General features: G+C 37.7%; 1 protein-coding gene across 1 annotated transcript in view; it reads left to right on the plus strand.

Moving 5' to 3' along the window:
* Positions 1–11,519: 11,519 nt before the first annotated feature.
* Positions 11,520–18,041, plus strand: part of LOC148948330 (uncharacterized) — a 211,238-nt gene continuing 204,716 nt past the window's right edge. Inside the window, exon 1 of the mRNA XM_089093886.1 lies at positions 11,520–11,597. The gene's annotated coding sequence lies outside the window, so the exon portion shown is untranslated. The remainder of the gene's footprint in view (positions 11,598–18,041) is intronic.

Here is an 18,041-nt window from a genome sequence, read left to right on the forward strand (position 1 = left end):
CGCATTTCAAATTAATAAGAAACCTTTTCGCGCGCTAAAACAATTCATCGCTAAGATGTTTCTTGCCTAATTGTTTCCATGGCCTTTGGTTATTAATATCCTTTGGAGTTCGACCAAAAGAGTTGTTCCCGAGGCAAAGACATTAATGATTTGGATCTATTCCTGGAGAAAGGATGTCATTGATTGATTGATCTGTCAAGAAAGGGGAAATTAATTTGTTGTTTCTAAGGGGAATTATTGATTCACGATAGGTGAATTGAGGTCGACAGCACAGGTGTTCCAAGGCCGATGTTGTTGTTGTTGTAAGTGCACGCTCTCAGCGAATGTCAAGGTCGATGTTGTTGTTGTTGTAAGTGCACGCTCTCAGCGAATGTCAAGGTCGATGTTGTTGTTGTTGTTTTTGGAAAAAGAGGTCATTGACCCCATTAACCACTTGTTCTCCCTAGGGAGGCCATGCCCTTATTAGGAGCCCCGTCAGCATTAAAAATGCTGCCAGAACCACGTGGTTCTGTCACGAGTAACACCCCCTCCTCTACTGTCGAAACAGCCCCCAAGGCCCGGGAGCAGGCGTTTTAAGTTATGACCTGTGGGCATATATGGTTCTTATGGAAGGGATGCTCGTATAAACTTTAAAAAGGGCTCATTTTATTGGAAATTCTAAATATTGGAGTCAAAAGAGATCCGAAGTTACCTAGCCCTTTTTTCCCCCCTTCACGCCCTTTTTTCCTCAAACCCCTCCGATAAGAACTTTGATATATCCATTTCTTAAAAACAGTTCAAAGACCATATAACGAAAATCTGGGGTCAACGCAGCCCCCCAGGGCCCGAGGAAAGGCGTTGTAAGTTATACCCTGGGGAAATATAGGGTTCTTATGGAAGGGATGATCGTATAAACTTCAAAGAGAGCTCATTTTATTTGAAATTGAAAGTACTAGTCCACTTTTTAAGAGTCAAAAGAGATCGGAGGGCACCTAGCCACCCCCCCCCCCCCCGCCATGCCGTTTCCTCAAACACCTCCGAAAAGAACTTTGAGATATCCATTTTTTAAAATAGTTCAAAGACCATGAAAAAGAAAACTCCAGGGATGACACAGCCTCCAGGGCCCGAGGCAGGTGCTGTAAGTTATGCCCTGGGGAATATATGGTTCTTATGGAAGGGATGATCGTAAAAACTTCAGAGAGGGCTCAATTGATTGGAAATTGAAAGTTCTAGTTCAGTTTTATGAGTCAAAAGAGATTGGAGGGAAACTAGCCCCCAACGCCCTTTTCCCCCCAAATCCATCTGATAAAATTTTTTAGTTAATTATTTTGTTAGAAATTGTTCATAAGTCAGATAGCAAAAACTCGGGTGTCAAAACAGCGCCCCAGGGGACGGGGACAGGCGTTGTAAGTTATGCCCTAGGGGTATATATGGTCTTATGGGAGGGATGCTCTTACAAACTTCAAAGAGGGCTCATTGGATTGGAAAATGAAAGTAGTAGTTCACTTTTTCAGAGTAAAAAGAGATCGGAGGGCACCTAGCACCCTCCCCCCCCTCCACGCCCTTTTTTCCTCAAACACCTGGGAAAAGAAATTGGAGATATCCATTTTTTCAAATAGTTCAAAGATCATAATAACGAAAACTCCGGGGTTGACACAGCCCCCCAGGGCCCGAGGGCGGGCGTTGTAATTTATACCCTGGGGATATATGGCTCATATGGAAGAGATTCTCGTAAAAACTTCAGAGAAGGCTCATTTGATTTGAAATTGAAAGTTCTAGGTCAGTTTTGAGAGTCAAAAGATATTGGAGGGAAACTAGCCCCCCCCCTCCCCGCCCCTTTCACCCAAATGCATTCGATAAAATACATTAGATAGTCATTTTGGTAAAAAATAGTTTAGAAGTCAGATAACAAAAACTCAGGTGTCAATACACCCCCCCCCAGAGCCCGGGGGCAGGCACTCTAGGTTATGCCCTGGGTTATATATAGTTCTTCGAAAGGGATGCTCGTATAAACTTCAGAGAGGGCTTATTTAATTGGAAATTGAAAGTTCGAGTTCACTTTTAATGGTCAAGAAAAATCCAAGGAAAACTAGTCCCCCTCCATGCCTTCTTTTTCAAAAAACATCTGATGAAAATTTTCAGATAGACACTTTTTTCAAAATAGTCCAAAGGTCAGATAAGAAAACCTCCAGTGTCAATACAGCCCCCCAGGGCCCGGGAGAAGGCTTTCTAATTTATGCCCTGAAGGCATGTATGGTTCTTATGAAAGGAATGCTCGTATAAACTTCAAAGAGGGCTCATTTTATTGGAAATTGAAAGCTCTAGTTTACTTTTTATGCGTCAAGAGATTGAAAGGTAACTAGCCCCCCCCCCCCCAAGCCCTTTTCCGCCAAACCTATCCGCTACAAATTTTGAGATAGCCATTTTTTTTAAGTTGTTCAAAAATTAGATAACAAAAACTCCGGTGTCGACACAATCCCCGAGGGCAGGGGGCGGGTAGTTGTAAGTGTTATCCTGGGGGTGTATATTGTTTTTATGAAAGGGATGCTCGTATAAACTTCAGAGAGTGCTCATTTGATTGGAAACTGATAGTTCTAGTTCATTTTTTAAGAGTCAAAAGATACCCGAGGGCAATTAGCCCCCCCCCACGCACACACACACCATTTTGTCCCCAAACCCATCCGATAAAAAACATGAGATGGCCATTTTGTTAAAAAGAGTTCAAAGGTCAGAGAAGAAAAACCGTGTGTCGACGCAACCCCCTAGAGCCTGAGGGCAAGCGTTGTAAGTAACGCTCTGGGTGCATATATGGTTCTTATGGAAGGGATGCTCGTATATACTTCAGAGAGGGCTCATTTCATTGGAAATTGAAAGTTCTCGTTCACTTTTTAGGAGTCAACAGAGATATTAGGGCAACTAGCCCCCCCCCCCCGTCCACGCCCTATTTTCCTAAAACCCATCCGATAAGACAATTGAGAGAGTCATTTTTTCGAAATGGTTCAAAGATCATATAACGGAAACTCCGGTGTCAAGACAATCCTTCACGGCCAGGGGTAGGCGTTGTAAGTTTATGCCCGGCGGGTATACTGCTGCTATGGAATGGATACTCGTATAAACTTCAGAGAAGGCACATTTGATTGGAAATGGGAAGTTCGAGTTCACTTTTAATAGTCAAAAGAGATCCAAGGAAAACTAGCCCCCCTCCACGCCTTCTTTTTCAAAATACATCTGATGAAAATTTTCAGATAGACACTTTTTCAAAAATAGTGCAAAGGTCAGATAAGAAAAACTCCGGTGACAATACAACCCACCAGGGCCCGGGGGAAGGCCTTCTAAGTTATGCCCTGAAGGCATGTATGGTTCTTATGAAAGGAATTCTCGTATAAACTTCATAGAGGGCTCATTTGATTGGAAATTGAAATTCTAGTTCAATTTTTAAGCGTCAAGAGATTGAAAGGTAACTAGCCCCCCCCCCCTCCCCAAGGCCCTTTTTTCCCCAAACCTACCCGCTACAAATTTTGAGATAGCCATTTTTTTTAATTTGTTCAAAAATCAGATAACAAAAACTCCGGTGTCGACACAATCCCCCAGGGCAGGGGGGGGGGGGGGAGTTGTAAGTGTTGTCCTGGGGGCGTATATGGTTTTTATGAAAGGGATGCTCGTATAAACTTCAGAGTGTACACATTTGATTGGAAATTGAAAGTTCTAGTTCACTTTTTAAAAGTCAAAAGATATCCGAGGTCAAGTAGCCCCCCGCACACCCTTTTGTCCCCAAACCCATCCGATAAAAATTTAAGATGGCCATTTCGTTAAAAATAGTTCAAAGGTCAGATAAGAAAAGACTTCTGTGTCGACGCAACCCCCCAGAGCCTGGAGGCAAGCGTTGTAAGTAACCCTCTGGGTGCATATATGGTTCTTATAGAAGGGATGCTCGTATAAACTTCGGAGAGGGCTTATTTCATTGGAAATCGAAAGTTCTCTTTCCCTTTTTAAGATTTATGAGGGCAACTAACCCCCCCCCCCCGTCAACGCCTTATTTTCCTCAAACCCATCCGATAAGAACTAAAGAGAGTCATTTTTTCAAAATGGTTGAGAGATCATATAACGGAAACTCCGGTGTCGAGACAATCCTTCACGGCCAGGGGTAGGCGTTGTAAGTTATGCCCGGTGGGCATATATAGCTGTTATGGAATGGATGTTCGTATAAACTTCAGAGAGGGCTCATTTGATAGGAAATTGAAAGTTCTAGTTCATTTTTTTAAGCCCCTACGCCTCTTTTCCCCCAAATGCATCTGATAAAAATTTTGATGTAGCCATTTTGTTAAAAAATTTTAAAAGGTCAGATAACAAAAACTCCTTTGTAAACACAACCCCCCTGGGCCCGGGGGCAAGCACTGCAAGTTATGTCCTGGTGGCATATACGGTTCTTATGGAAGGGATACTCGTATAAACTTCAAAGAGGGCTCATTTGAATGGAATTTGAAAGTTCAAATTCAATTTTTTAAAGTCAAAAGAGATTGAAGGGCAATTAGCCCCACCCCACGCCCTTCTTTCCACAAACCCATCTGATACGAATTTTGAAGTAGCCATTTTCTAAAAATAGTTCAAAGGTCAGATAACAAAAACTCTGGTGTCGACAGAACCCCCAGGGCCATGGTGCAGGTGTTGTAAGTTATGTCCTGGGACCGTACATACTTCTTATGAAAGGGATGCTCGTATAAACTTTAGAGCGGCTCATTTAATTTGAAATTAAAAGCTCTAGTTCACGTTCTCAGAGTCAAAAGAGATTGGAGGGCAAGTAGCCCCTCCCCCCTCCACGCTTTTTCTTCCCCAAACCTGTCTGATAAAAATTTTGAGGAGGCCATTTTGTTAAAAATATTTTCAAATATAAGATATTAAAACTCCGAGGTCGACTTAAACCCCCAGGACGGTGGGACAGGTGTTGTAGGTTATCTATTGGGTGTTATATGGTTCCTATGGAAGGGATGCTCGTATAAACTTCCGAAAGGGCTCATTTGATTGAAAATGCAAAGTTCTGGTTCACTTTAAAGTGCCAAAAGAAATCAAAGGGCAACTAGCCCCTCCCCCGCCACGCCTTTTCTTCCCCAAACCCATTCGATAATTTTTTTGAGAAAAGCCATTTTGATAAAAATAGCTAAAACATTAGGTAATAGAAACTCTGAGGTGGACATAAACCCATTTTTTAACTTTGATATTGTTACTTTGATACTACTTTGATGAACATTTAATTTTGAAAAAAAAGCTTGATTTTGAAATAAGGTATTTTTAAAAACTTAGAAATAAAGTTTTATTAATTAGTTTAAAAACAACTTTCCGAAAAAGAAGTTTTTTAAAGAAAGTAAAAACCATTTTGAACTTAAGATCAGCAGATACAAAAACCTGTTAAAATTGAAACTCAAAACGACCAAAAATCACTATTAAAGAATAAATGAAATTCAAAACGAACAGAAATTAAATAAACAACCATAGCGAAAAAACATACGACAGGTAATAATATAAATGAATAAATAAATTTTAAAGCGATTAATGCTTAAATTGAATATGCAAATCAAGCTTAAACCGAAAAAAAAACATTTTATTATTGAAGCATAAATGAAACCAAAAACGAACAGAAATTAAATAAAGAATCAATGAAAACCAACATACAATAGATACTAATGTAAATGAATAAATAAATCTTAAAACGAGTGAAACTTAAATTGAATATGCAAATCAAGCTCGAAAAGAACAAAAATCGCTACAAACAAGAGTTTGGGTATCGCTTCCTTCTCTCACCGTGAAGTTCTAAAACCTACTGCGTCATGGCGCTTTACTGAAGACTATATGTGTCTTGAACAGTCTTGGAAAGTATAAACAAAATCAAATTGAATATTTAATATATAATGGTATTAATTGTTTAAAGATCCATCAGTTCAAGATTTTATTTCAGTGCTGTAAGAACTTGAAAAGAACATATTTGTAATATAATTCGTTTTCAGTGAAGCGCCAATGAGCCAGCAGGCTTTAGCTCTTTACAGTTAAGGTACAGGATAATTTTAGGAGTCTTGCAGAATTTTAGAAAGAACTTATGAATTGAAATGAATATTTGATATATAATGATATTAATTGCTGAAAGCTCATCAGTTCAAAATTTTACTGTAATTTTAAAGTTTATTTTCAACTTTAAATGGAAAAGAAAGTATTTGTAATAAAATATGTTTTCAGTAAAGCACCAATGACGCAGTAGATTTTAGACTTTCACAGTGAGAGAAAGAGGCGGTAACCAAACTCTTGTTTGTAGCGATTTTTCTTCGTTTCAAGCTTGATTTGCATATTCAATTTAAGTTTCACTCGTTTTAAGATTTATTTACTAATTTACATTAGTATCTATTGTATCTTTGTTTGCATTGATTCTTTATTTAATTTCTGTTCGTTTTTGGGTTTCATTTATACTTCAATAGCAAAATTTTTTTTTCGTTTTTAGCTTGATTTCCAAATTCAATTTAAGCATTGCTCGCTTTAAGATATATTTGTTCATTCATATTATTACTTGTTGTATGCTCTTTTGCTATGATTGTTTATTTAATATCTGTTCGTTTTGGGTTTCATTTATTCTTTAATAGTAATTTCTGGACGTTTTGAGTTTGAATTTTAACAGGTATTTGTATCTACATATCTTAAGTTTAAAATGGCCTTTACTTTTCTTTCAAAAACTCCTTTTTCGGAAAGTTTTTTTAATTAATTAATGAAAATAGGCACCAGCACTTTACAAACAGAAATTTGAAATTATGTAGACACCCAGTTTTACAAGTTTCTGTTTATACAATATTCAATTTTTTGTGAAATTAAATAAAAAAAACAAGTTTTTTAAACTGAAAGTAAGGAGCGACATTAAAACTTAAAACGAACAGAAATTATTCCGTATATGAAAGGGGCTGTCCCCTCCTCCACGCCTCGCTCTTTACGCTAAAGTTTTTTATTGTATTAAAAAATAAAGTTGTGAGACAGAGTCAAACTTTAGCGTAAAGAGCGAGACGATGAGGAGGGGACAGCCCCTTTCATATACGGAATAATTTCTGTTCGTTTTAAGTTTTAATGTCGCTCCTTACTTTCAGTTTAAAAAACTTGTTTTTTTTTATTTAATTTCTGATCGTTTTTTAGTTAATGCAGCTTTTATTTGCATAAAAATTTTACTTTTCTTTTGCTAAATGGATGTCTTTACAAATTAACTTACGTAAATAACTTCTATATTCGTATATTTTTCTTCTGGCAAAAAATACAAAGTTGCAGATTTTTGCAGATATGAGCTTGAAACCTATGTAATAGGGTTTTCTGATACGCTGAATCTGACGGTGTGATTTTCATTAAAATTCTTTCACTTGTAGGGGATGTTTCCCCCTCTTTAAAAAATCGAGTAAATTTTTTCAGGCTCATGGTCTTTGATGTGTAACACTAAACTTAATAAAATTTATATATTTAGAATCAGCATTATAAACACATTCTTTTGATACATTTATTGACATCAAAATTCCGTTTTTAAAAGTTTCGATTACTATTGAGCCGTATCGCTTGTTTTTTTATTGTTTTTTTTTATTACGTATATGTTATTACGTATATGAGGGGGTTCTCCCCATAGTAAATAAGAAGCTTTTTACGTTAAAATTTAAAAAAATTTATTATAAACATACCCCTGAATAAAAATGGCCTTTTAATTATAATAGATATCTATGTTGAAATCACTAAAAAATACTGTAGCGTAAAGAGCGAGGTCTTGACTTGGGGGAGACCCCCCTCACATATGTTATAATTTCTGTTCGTTTTAAGTTCTAATATTCCTTCTTACATTTCAGTTGAAAACAGTTGTTTTTTTTATTTAATTTCTGCTCGTTTTTTAAATAATGCTTGGAAATCCGGTGCCCCCTTCATAGACATTTCCCTTACCCCAAATAAACATCCTCTACGGAAATATTCTCCAGAGTAACCCCCTCCTCTAGCCCCCCCTCCAGAAAAAATCCTTCCTGAAAATGGTTGTATACTTCCCAATAACCAATAAATAATGCTGGCAAGTCCGGCGCCCCTTCATGGCAATTTCCCTTCCCCCATGAAAACTTCCTTCATGGACAGATCCTCCAACATAACCCCCGAACCACCCATACCACCCACAAACACCAAAAAAAACCTCCTGAAAACTTCTGTATACTTCCGAATAACCAATACTATATGTTAACATTGGGTAAAGTTCATAACTTTTAGCCCTCCTCTGGGTACTTCGGGGATTAAGTCATCCTAAAAGACATATTTATCATATTTTCGACCATGTTGAACAAAATGGCTATCTCAAAATTTTGATCGGGTGACTTTGGGAAAAAAATAAGCATGGGAGGGGGCCTAGTTGCCCTCCATTTTTTTTGTCATTTAAAAAGGGCACTATAACTTTTAATTTCCGTTCCAATGAGCCTTCCCACGATATTCTAGTACCACTGGATTAATACTATCACCCCTGGGGAAAAGAAAAACAAATAAACACGCATCCGTGATCAATTTTCTGGCAAAAAATGTAAAATTCTGCATTTTTGTAGGTATAAGCTTGAAACCTCTGAAGTAGGGTTCTCTGCAACGTTGAATATAATTATGTGATTGTCATAAAGGTTCTATCATTGTCAAAGGGTCTTTCTCTCTTTTTTTTAAAACCAGCCAAATTTTCTCAGGCACGTAACTTTTGATGGGTAGAACTAAACTTGATGAAAATTATATATTTGAAATCAACATTGAAATCTGATTCTTTTGATATATCTATTGGTATCAAAAACCCCGTTTTCTAGAGTTTCGGTTACCATTGAGCCGGGTCGCTCCTTACTTACAGTTCGTTACCACGAACTGTTTGATTTGAAACAAATGCGCCTTTTTTGATTACTTATTTTTGAATGGGTTATAAAAACCATATATCAGGGAAGCGGGATAATTATGAAATAATTTATGGGAGAACTGTACAAAATCTGAGGATTGTTGAAAGTGTGTGGATACAGACCGGAATATTATTTTCTTTTGATGCCCTCGTTTTTTTTCCTTTTTTAACGGCTACTCCATTAACCCGACCTTAGCTGTGAAATCTCTTTCTCAGATTCTAGCGCCCTGAACGGATGCGTATTGAACTGATGCTAATTAACTACATGCTCTTGACCAACCATATCTAGCACTCGTACCTTGCTGATTTCGAAGACCCAAGATAGAGAGGGTTACACTAAGATAGTTATAATTAGGCAAAGATTGTGCTGAGTCTTGAACGAGGATATTGTCTCTTTATTATATAATATTACATATGTATTGCTCAAGGAATACAATAAGAATATGGCACTAATATGATTTACAGACAGACAAACATACCAACAAATAAACTTACAATCGAAGCAATCTGGCCCGTCCCAAAAGTACCGGGTAATAGTCTAACAGTTCATGGTAACGAACTGTAAGTAAGCAATTTTGATACCAATAGATATATCGAAAGAATTGGAGTTTTATGGTGATTTCAAATATATAATTTTAATTAGGTCTAGTCCTACCTATCAAAGGTTACGAGCCTGAGAAATTTTGCTGATTTTTGAAAAAAGGGAGAAACACCCCCTAAAAGTCAAATGATCTTAATCAAAATGGCACCATCAGATTCAATGTGTCAGAGAACCCCACTGTAGAGGCTTCAAGCGCCTATCTGAAAAAATGTGAAACTTAGTATTTTTTGCCAGATGAAAGATCCCGGATGCGTGCATATTTTTGATTACTTTGTGAAATAATTTTTTTGTGAAATTTGAAACAAATGCGCCTTTTATGATTACTTATTTTTGAATGGGTTATAAAAACCATATATCAGGGAAGCGGGAGTCCTAGACTCCCGGGAGAGGGCTCATTCGAACGGAAAATAAAAGCTCTAGTGCCATTTTCAAATGAACAAAAAAATTGGAGGGCAACTAGGCCCCCTCCTCTGCCCCTTTTTATCCAAAATCATCCAATCATAATTTTGATATAGCCATTTTGTTCATTATAGTTAAAAGGCCCGATAACTATGCCTTTTGGTATCACATGACCCTAGAAGATATTTCCGTGGAGAGGGGTTATCTCTATGGAGGTGGGGCCACATTTCCTTGTATTATTTCAAAAACAATCAGAAATCAAATTGAAAAAACAAGTTTTTTCAACTGAAAATAAGGAGCAACATTAATACTTAAAACGAGCAGAAATTATTACGTATATGAAGGGGGTTGACCCCCTCTTCAACAACTCGCTCTCTACACTAAAGTTTCAATTCTATCCCACTTCTTTAAGAATGACTCCTGAAACACAAGGGCTGTTTAATTATAAGAATAACACGCTTTTTTAAAAGCGCTAAGAAACTTTAGCGTGAAGAGCAAGGTGCTGAGAAGGGGGCAACCCCCTTCATGAACCTAATAATTTCTGTCCGTTTTAGGTGTTTATGTTGCTCCTTACTTTAAGTTGTAAAAACTGTTTTTTTTTTTTTTTAATTTAATGTACTTACAAAGAACAGGTCAAGGCGCAGTTTGTCTTTTATCTAGACCTTAAATAGTATTTGGCCCAACCCCAAATCTGGGCTCTTTAGCCAATTATTTATCCCATATCCCCTACAATGTCCGGGTAGTGGGTATTTCAAAACGCCCTAGGTTTTCAGTATTTCTATTATCTGATCAACTTTTCCCGTGTCTTCAAACTACAAAATTAGCATGATTAAATTAATTTAGCTTTATTTTAGAAGTTAATTTAGTTTATCCTACTTATTTCAGGAATTCAAACCATATTACTGCTAAAGCTACTGGCAAATCATCGCTGCACCAAGCCAACGGGGCTAACGATTTGTTTAAACTCCCAAAACTCATTGTTCCCAAAGAAAATCCTTAAAATGTAGTGAGTGATAGAAGACAATTTGTGATAGAAGCAGTGGTGGCTCTGGGACTGGGCATGGGAGAAACTACCCCTCCCCCAGGTTTCCTGGCATCAAATTCCTTTCATTTTATCTCCCTCCCCCCATATTATGAAGCCTAAACTACTACTGGATATAAAACTTAAATTTTTCACCCCTCGTTCCTAGCTGCAAGGCTTGGCCCAGACTACAACCCATCGTAGATTGGATTTCAATTCTTCCGATATCCTTCATCTGAGACGATATCCTTCCAATATCCTTCCGATATTCGTCCGATACTCTTCATGCTAGACGTCCGATATCTTTCATCTGATGTTCATTAAAACCCAAATTATCTTGGGGTCATGAGAATTCTTATAATAGTGGCAAGATTACAACAGAAAAATTAAATTTAAAAGGTGGAGAGGGGTAGTAGAGTCATCAAAATCTTTTTTATTAATATAAATCTAAAACCAAACATAAAAAGTTATCCCGTTTATATTCCAATTCCTTTTAATGTTATTCTCTTGAAATACGGCCATTTGAAATGACGTGGATTATAGCCTTTGTCTTTAAGGAGAACAGTTTATTTCATTTCGTAATTTTGGTTTCAGTTCAATATTGTACAATGACATGAAAAGGGATTTGTAGTTATTTATGATTGTGCTAGGATATATAGATAAAGTGTGATATACAATTTTGTATAATAAGAGTGAGTTTTTTTAATTCTTTGGTTTTTGTGTATTACTTTTTAAAATGCTTGGAAACTAAAATAGGTAATTTGCTGCGAAAATTTTCTCATACATTCATATCCGTTTTGAAAACACTTTTAGGAATAATGTTTTTTGTTGGACCATTTTCCAGCGTGCCATTTGGCGAAAAGACAGGGGTTTTGTAAAGAACAAACACTAGCCTATAGTAACTAAAAATTTAAAACGCGCTGTGAAAAAAAAACTTTAGGCTAGGACGAACCGTCATTTGAACTTCATTCAGGAATGGTAAATTATTCTGATTTAAATCTTATTGATATTATAGTTTGGTTTGAAGTATGCTTAAGTACTGCAGACCATTTGAGTACAGCACTAAGAAATTCTGAAAATTATCTGCAACAGCCATAAATATTTGCTTGTATTATTCCTAAATAGTTATTCCTATTATAAAATATAAGTAGGCTGTATATTTATCCAAAAGGGACAGGGGGCAAAGTGAAGCAATGTTCCAATAGAAATGAGATAAGTAATTATCCAGATATGACTGTTTTAAAGCACCGTTCATTACTTTTTAATGTTTACTTTAATTGGTCCTCTGACTTTAACAATGCCTCACTTATTTGTGAATCATGTGTAAAAATGAAAAAATATGGAAAATTAAATACGAGGACACTTTTTTATAGTTTTGATCCTTTGATAAAATCCTTCTCCCAAAATAGATAGAATTGAAGACAGAGTCGCATCCATGATTTTTTTTGTGGGGGGGGGGTACAAAAAGATTTTTTCAGTGTGTTACAAAAAAACTTCAAAAAGCGCATTAAAATTTGTTTATATTCATTTTTGTTGCGTTTTTACGAGTCGGACAAACATTTCGGCGGGAGGGAGAGGTTCAAACCCCCTAACCCCCTAGGCACGGCCTTGATTGAAGGTAAAATTAGGGGTTTTGTATATTAATTCCCCAAATTAAAGATGAAAATACCAGTCGATGCTCCTTTCTACGCTCTTTCCGAATGTACTAATCGCTGCTGCCATCAACGAAGAGTTCTAGCACTAAGAATTAAAGAAAAACTAAGGAATAAAATGAGCATCAACTATCCTTTGTATTAGGGGGCTACTGCCTCATCGAACCCCCGCTAGGCATGCTAAAACCATACTTTTTCACCCAGAGCTACAGGAACGAATATTCTGACTCGAGAGTAAGGCACTAAAAAATATTTTTTATCATAGTGCCTTGAATGCTCAAGGGTGTATTAATTTACATTTGTTTTAGCTACAAAACATTTACCAAAAACTATTTTTTAACAATAGCAACATTTTGAGATATAATATTCTGAAAGACAATTGACCAATAAACACTTACAAGGGTTAATGTTTTTTTGCTTCTTTAAATCTGCTTTCGGTAAAGCAAACTTTATCGTAAAAAGTGTGAGAGTGGGAATAACCCACCCTCCTCCAGCACTTGTATGGTATTTTCAGTTTGTTTTAATTTTCAAAGCGAATAGTGAATTTTGGAAGAAAAGTGAATTTTTCTTTATTTAATTTTGAGTACAAAAGGAAATTATATACTAATCTACAAACCCATCACTTTGGATTTCAAATTTTCTTTTATCTTTTAATTTTAAGGCTTTCTTCCGTATTTAAATTCCTAACTAACAACGTTAGTTAACAATTCTGTAAATTAACACCTTTATTTAAATTTGAAAGCTAAAAAATGAACATACCGTTCGATATGCCCATCAATAATCTTGCAGAAAATGTTAATCGCTAGTGCTGCAAATGTATCCCCCCTCCCTTATAGCAGAGGATCTTCCCAAAAGGGAAATACAAAAGCTTATTGCTTTAGCCAGTTGTTTTAATTGGCTTTACTTAACATTATGATCCTATAAGTGGTAAGAAATAAGCACAAAAGATATACAAACCCACAAAACAAGCAAACTTCTGGATAAATAAGAAAATAAAGATAAATAATAAACAAAAGACAAAGATCAATAAATAAAGCTGAATAAGCAAACTTAGGCCTATATCTAATCCAATCAGAAGAGGGGAACCTGTTTGGAATTGCAATACAATTTTTGTGTTTGGAAAAGGCTTTGAAAGGCACATCAGATGATATATTCTTCTCTTAGATAGTTTATTACTGCAAAAACCCCAAATTTACAATCAATTCTCGTGCCTTCGAATAAATTGGTACATCGACATTTTCGTCTTAAAAGAGACGTTGTCAGATCTTAAGTCTCGTTGAAGTATTTGAGCTTGGCTTAAGTACTGTATGCCTTCAACTATATCGGCTAAAAATTTTAACTTCTCTTTCACTGTCATTCGGAATGCCATACGAAAGCTCTAGTTCGCTTTTTAAGAGTCAAAAGAGATTGGAGGGCACCTAGCCCCCTTCCCTCCACGCCCTTTTTCCCTCAAACTAATCCGATTAAAACTTTGAGATATCCATTTTTTAAAAATAGTTCAAAGACCATACAAAAAACACTTCAGGGTCGACAAAGCCCCCCGAGGCCCAAGGGCAGGCGTTGTAAGTTATACCGTGGGGGATATATGGTTCTCATGGAAGGGTTGCTCGTAAAAACTTCATATAGGGCTTATTTGATTGGAAATTGAAAGTTCTAGTTCAGTTTTTTAGAGCCAAAAGAGATTGGAAGGCAACTACCCCCCCCCCCCACGCCCCTTTTTGCCCAAATTCATCCGGTAAAATTTTGAGATAACCATGTAGGTAAAAATTGTTCAAAAGTCAGATAACAAAAACTCCGCTGCGGACACAACCCCCAAGGGCCCGGGGGCAGGCATTGTAAGTTATGCCCTGGGGGCATACATGGTTCTTATGGATGAAATGCTAGTATAAACTTGAAAGAGGGGTCATTTGATTGGAAAATGAAAGTTCTAGTTCACTTTTCAAGTCAAAAGAGTTCAGAGGGTAACCAGCCCCTCCCCCCACGATCTTATTTTCCCAAATGCATCAGATAAAAATTTTGAGATAGCCATTTTGTTGCAAATAGTTCAAAGATTATATAACAAAATTTCCTGTGTCCAGAAAATTCCCCAGGGCCCGGGGGCACGTGCTGTAAGTTACGCCCAGGGGCATGTATAGCTCAAATGGAAGGGATGCTCATAAAAACTTCAAAGAGAGCTCATTTGATTGGAAATTGAAATTAATAGCTTACTTTTTAAGAGCCAAAAGAGATCGGAGAGCACCTTGCCCCTCCCCCCCCTTCACGCCCTTTATTCCTCAAACCCCTCAGATAAGAACTTTGAGATATCCATTTTTTTTAAATAGTTCAAAGACCATATAACGAAAACTCCAGGGTCAACACAGCCCCCCTCCCCAGGGCCCAAGGGCAGGCGTTGTAAGTTATGCCCTGGGGGAATATATGGTTCTTGTGGAAGACATGCTCGTAAAAACTTCAGAGAGGGCTCATTTGATTTGAAATTGAAAGTTCTTGTTTAGTTTTTGAGAGTCAAAAGAGATTGTAGGGCAAGTAGCTCCCCCACGCCCCTTTTTCTCAAATACATCCGATAAATATTTCGCGATAGCCAGTTTGTTAAAAATTGTTCAAAAGTCAGATAACAAAATCTCCGGTGTCGACACAACCCCCAAGGGCCTGGGAGCAGGCCTTATAAGCTCTGCCCTGGGGGCATGTATGGTTCTTTTGGAAGGAATGCTCGTACAAACTTCAGAAGGCTCATTTGATTGGAAATTGAAAGTTCTAGTTCACTCTTTAAGTCAAATAATATCGGACGGTAACCAGCCCCCCCCCCCCTACGCCCTTTTTTCCCAAATAAATCCGATAAAAATTTTGAGATAGCCAGGTTGTTAAGAATAGTTCAAAGATCATATAACAAAAATTTTAGTATCGAAACAACCCCCAAGGGCCCGGGGGAAGGTGTTGTAAGTTATGCACTAGGGGCATATATGGTTCTTATGGAAGGGATGCTCGTATAAACTTCAAAGAGGGCTCATTTGATTGGAAATTGAAAGTACTAATTCACTTTTTATGAGTCAAAAGTGATCGGAGGGCGCCTAGTCCCTCCAAGCCCTTTTTTCCTCAAATCCCTCTGATAAGAACTTTGAGATACCCATTTTCTTAAAAATAGTTCGAAGATCATATAACGAAAACTCCGGGGTTGACACAGCCCCCCAGGCCCCGAGCGCAGGCGTTGTAAGGGGGGAATATATGGTTCTTATGGAAGGGATGCTCGTAAAAACTTTAGAAAGGGTGCCTTTGATTGGCAATTGAAATTTGTAGTTCAGTCTTTCGAGCCAAAAGAAATTAGAGGGAAAGTAGCCCCTCCCACGTACCTTTCCCCCCAAATGCATCCAATAAAAATTTTGAGATACCCATTTTGTTAAAAAAATTAACGGTCAGATAACAAGAAGTCCGGTTTCGACACAACCCCCAAGGGCCCGGGTCAGGCGCTCTAAGTTTTGCCCTGGCGTATATATAGTTCTTATGAAAGGGAACTCGTATAAACTTCAGAGAGGGCTCATTCGATTGGAAATTGAAAATTCGAGTTCACATTTTAAGAGTCAAAAGAGATCCGAGGTAACTAGCCCCCCTCCATGCCTTCTTTTTTGAAACCCATCTGGTGCACAATTTTGAGATAGGCATTTTGTTAAAAATAGTCCAAAACTCGGATAAGAAAAACTCCAGTGTCTATATAACCCCCCAGGGCTCGGGGGAACGCATTATAAGTTATGCCCTGGAGGTACATATGGTTCTTATGAAAGGAATGTTCGTATAAACTTCACAGAGGGCTCATTTGATTGTAAGTTGAAAGTTCTAGATCACTTTTAAGAGTTAGGAGATTGAAGAGCAGCTGCCGCCCCCCCCCCCACCTTTTTTACCCCAAACCCGTCTGCTACAAATTTTGAGATAGCTATTTTTTTTTACAAATTGTCCAAAAACTAGATAACAAAAACTCCGGTGTCGACACAATCCCCGAGGGTCCTGGAGGTAGGCGTTGTAAGTGTTGTCCTGGGGTCGTATGTGGTTCTTATGAAAGGGATGCTTGTATAAACTTCAGAGGGCTCATTTGATTGCAAATTGAAAGTTATAGTTTACTTTTTAAGAGTCAAAAGAGATCGGGGGTATCTAGTCCCCCCATGCCCTTTTTTCCTCAAACCCCTCCGATAAGATCTTTGAGATATCCATTTTCTTAAAAATAGTTCAAAGACCATATAAACAAAACTCCGGGGTCCACACAGTCCCCCAGGCCCCGAGGAAAGGCGTTATAAGTTATACCCTGGGGAAATATGTGGTTCTTATGGAAGGGATTCTCTTAAAAACTTCAGAAAGGGCGCATTTGATTGGAAATTGAAATTTCTAGTTCAGTTTTTAGAGCCAAAAGAGATTAGAGGGAAACTAGCCCCTCCCACGTCCCTTTCCCCACAAATTCTTCCAAAATAAAAATTTTGAGATAGCCATTTTGTTAAAAAAATTAAAAGTTAGATAACAAAAATTCAGGTTTTAACACAACCCCCAAGGGCCCGGGGCATGTGCTCTAAGTTATGCCCTGGTGCATATATAGTTCTTATGAAAGGGATACTCGTATAAACTTCAGAGAGGGCCCATTCGATTGAAAATTGAAAATTCGAGTTCACATTTTAAGATTCAAAAGAGACCAGAGGGTAACTAGCCCCCCTCCACGCCCTCTTTTGTGAAACTCATCTGATGCAGAATTTTGAGATAGACATTTTGTTAAAGATAGTCCAAATCTCGGATAAAAAAAAAATCCGGTTTCAATACAACCCCCCAGGGCCCAGGGGAACGCATTCTAAGTTATGCCCTGAAGGCATGTATGGTTCTTATGAAAGGAATGCTCATATAAACTTCAAAGAGGGCTGATTTGATTGGAATTTGAAAGTTCCAGATCACTTTTTAAGAGTCAAGATATTGAAGAACAACTTGCCCCCCCCCCCCCGCCCTTTTACCCCAAACCCAACCACTACAAATTTTGAGATAAGGGTTTTTTTAATTTTTCAAAAATTAGATAACAAAACCTTAGGTGTCGACACAACCCCCCAGGGCCGGGGGGTAGGCGTTGTGAGTGTTGTCCTGGGGGTGTATATGGTTCTTTTGAAAGGGATGCTCGTATAAACTTCAGAGAGGGCTCTTTTGATTGAAAATCAAAAACCCATCCGCTACAAATTTTGAGATAACCAGTTTTTTAAAAATTGTTCATAAATTAGATAACAAAAACTTCGGTGCCAACGCAACCCCCCAGGGCCCCGGGAGTAGGCGTTGTAAGTGTTGTCCTGGGAGCGTATATGGTTCTTATGAAAGGGATGCCCGTATAAAGTTCAGAGAGGGCTCATTTGATTGGAAATTGAAAGTTCTAGATCACTTTTTAAGATTCAAGAGATTGAAGAGCAACTTGCCCCCCCACGCCCTTTTACACCAAACCCAACCACTACAAATTTTGAGATAAGGTTTTTTTTT

The sequence above is a fragment of the Artemia sp. Qi Xiang Cuo genome, chromosome 9 (assembly GCF_049724085.1).
Source record: "Artemia sp. Qi Xiang Cuo chromosome 9, ASM4972408v1, whole genome shotgun sequence".
In the NCBI taxonomy this organism is placed as follows: domain Eukaryota; kingdom Metazoa; phylum Arthropoda; class Branchiopoda; order Anostraca; family Artemiidae; genus Artemia; species Artemia sp. Qi Xiang Cuo.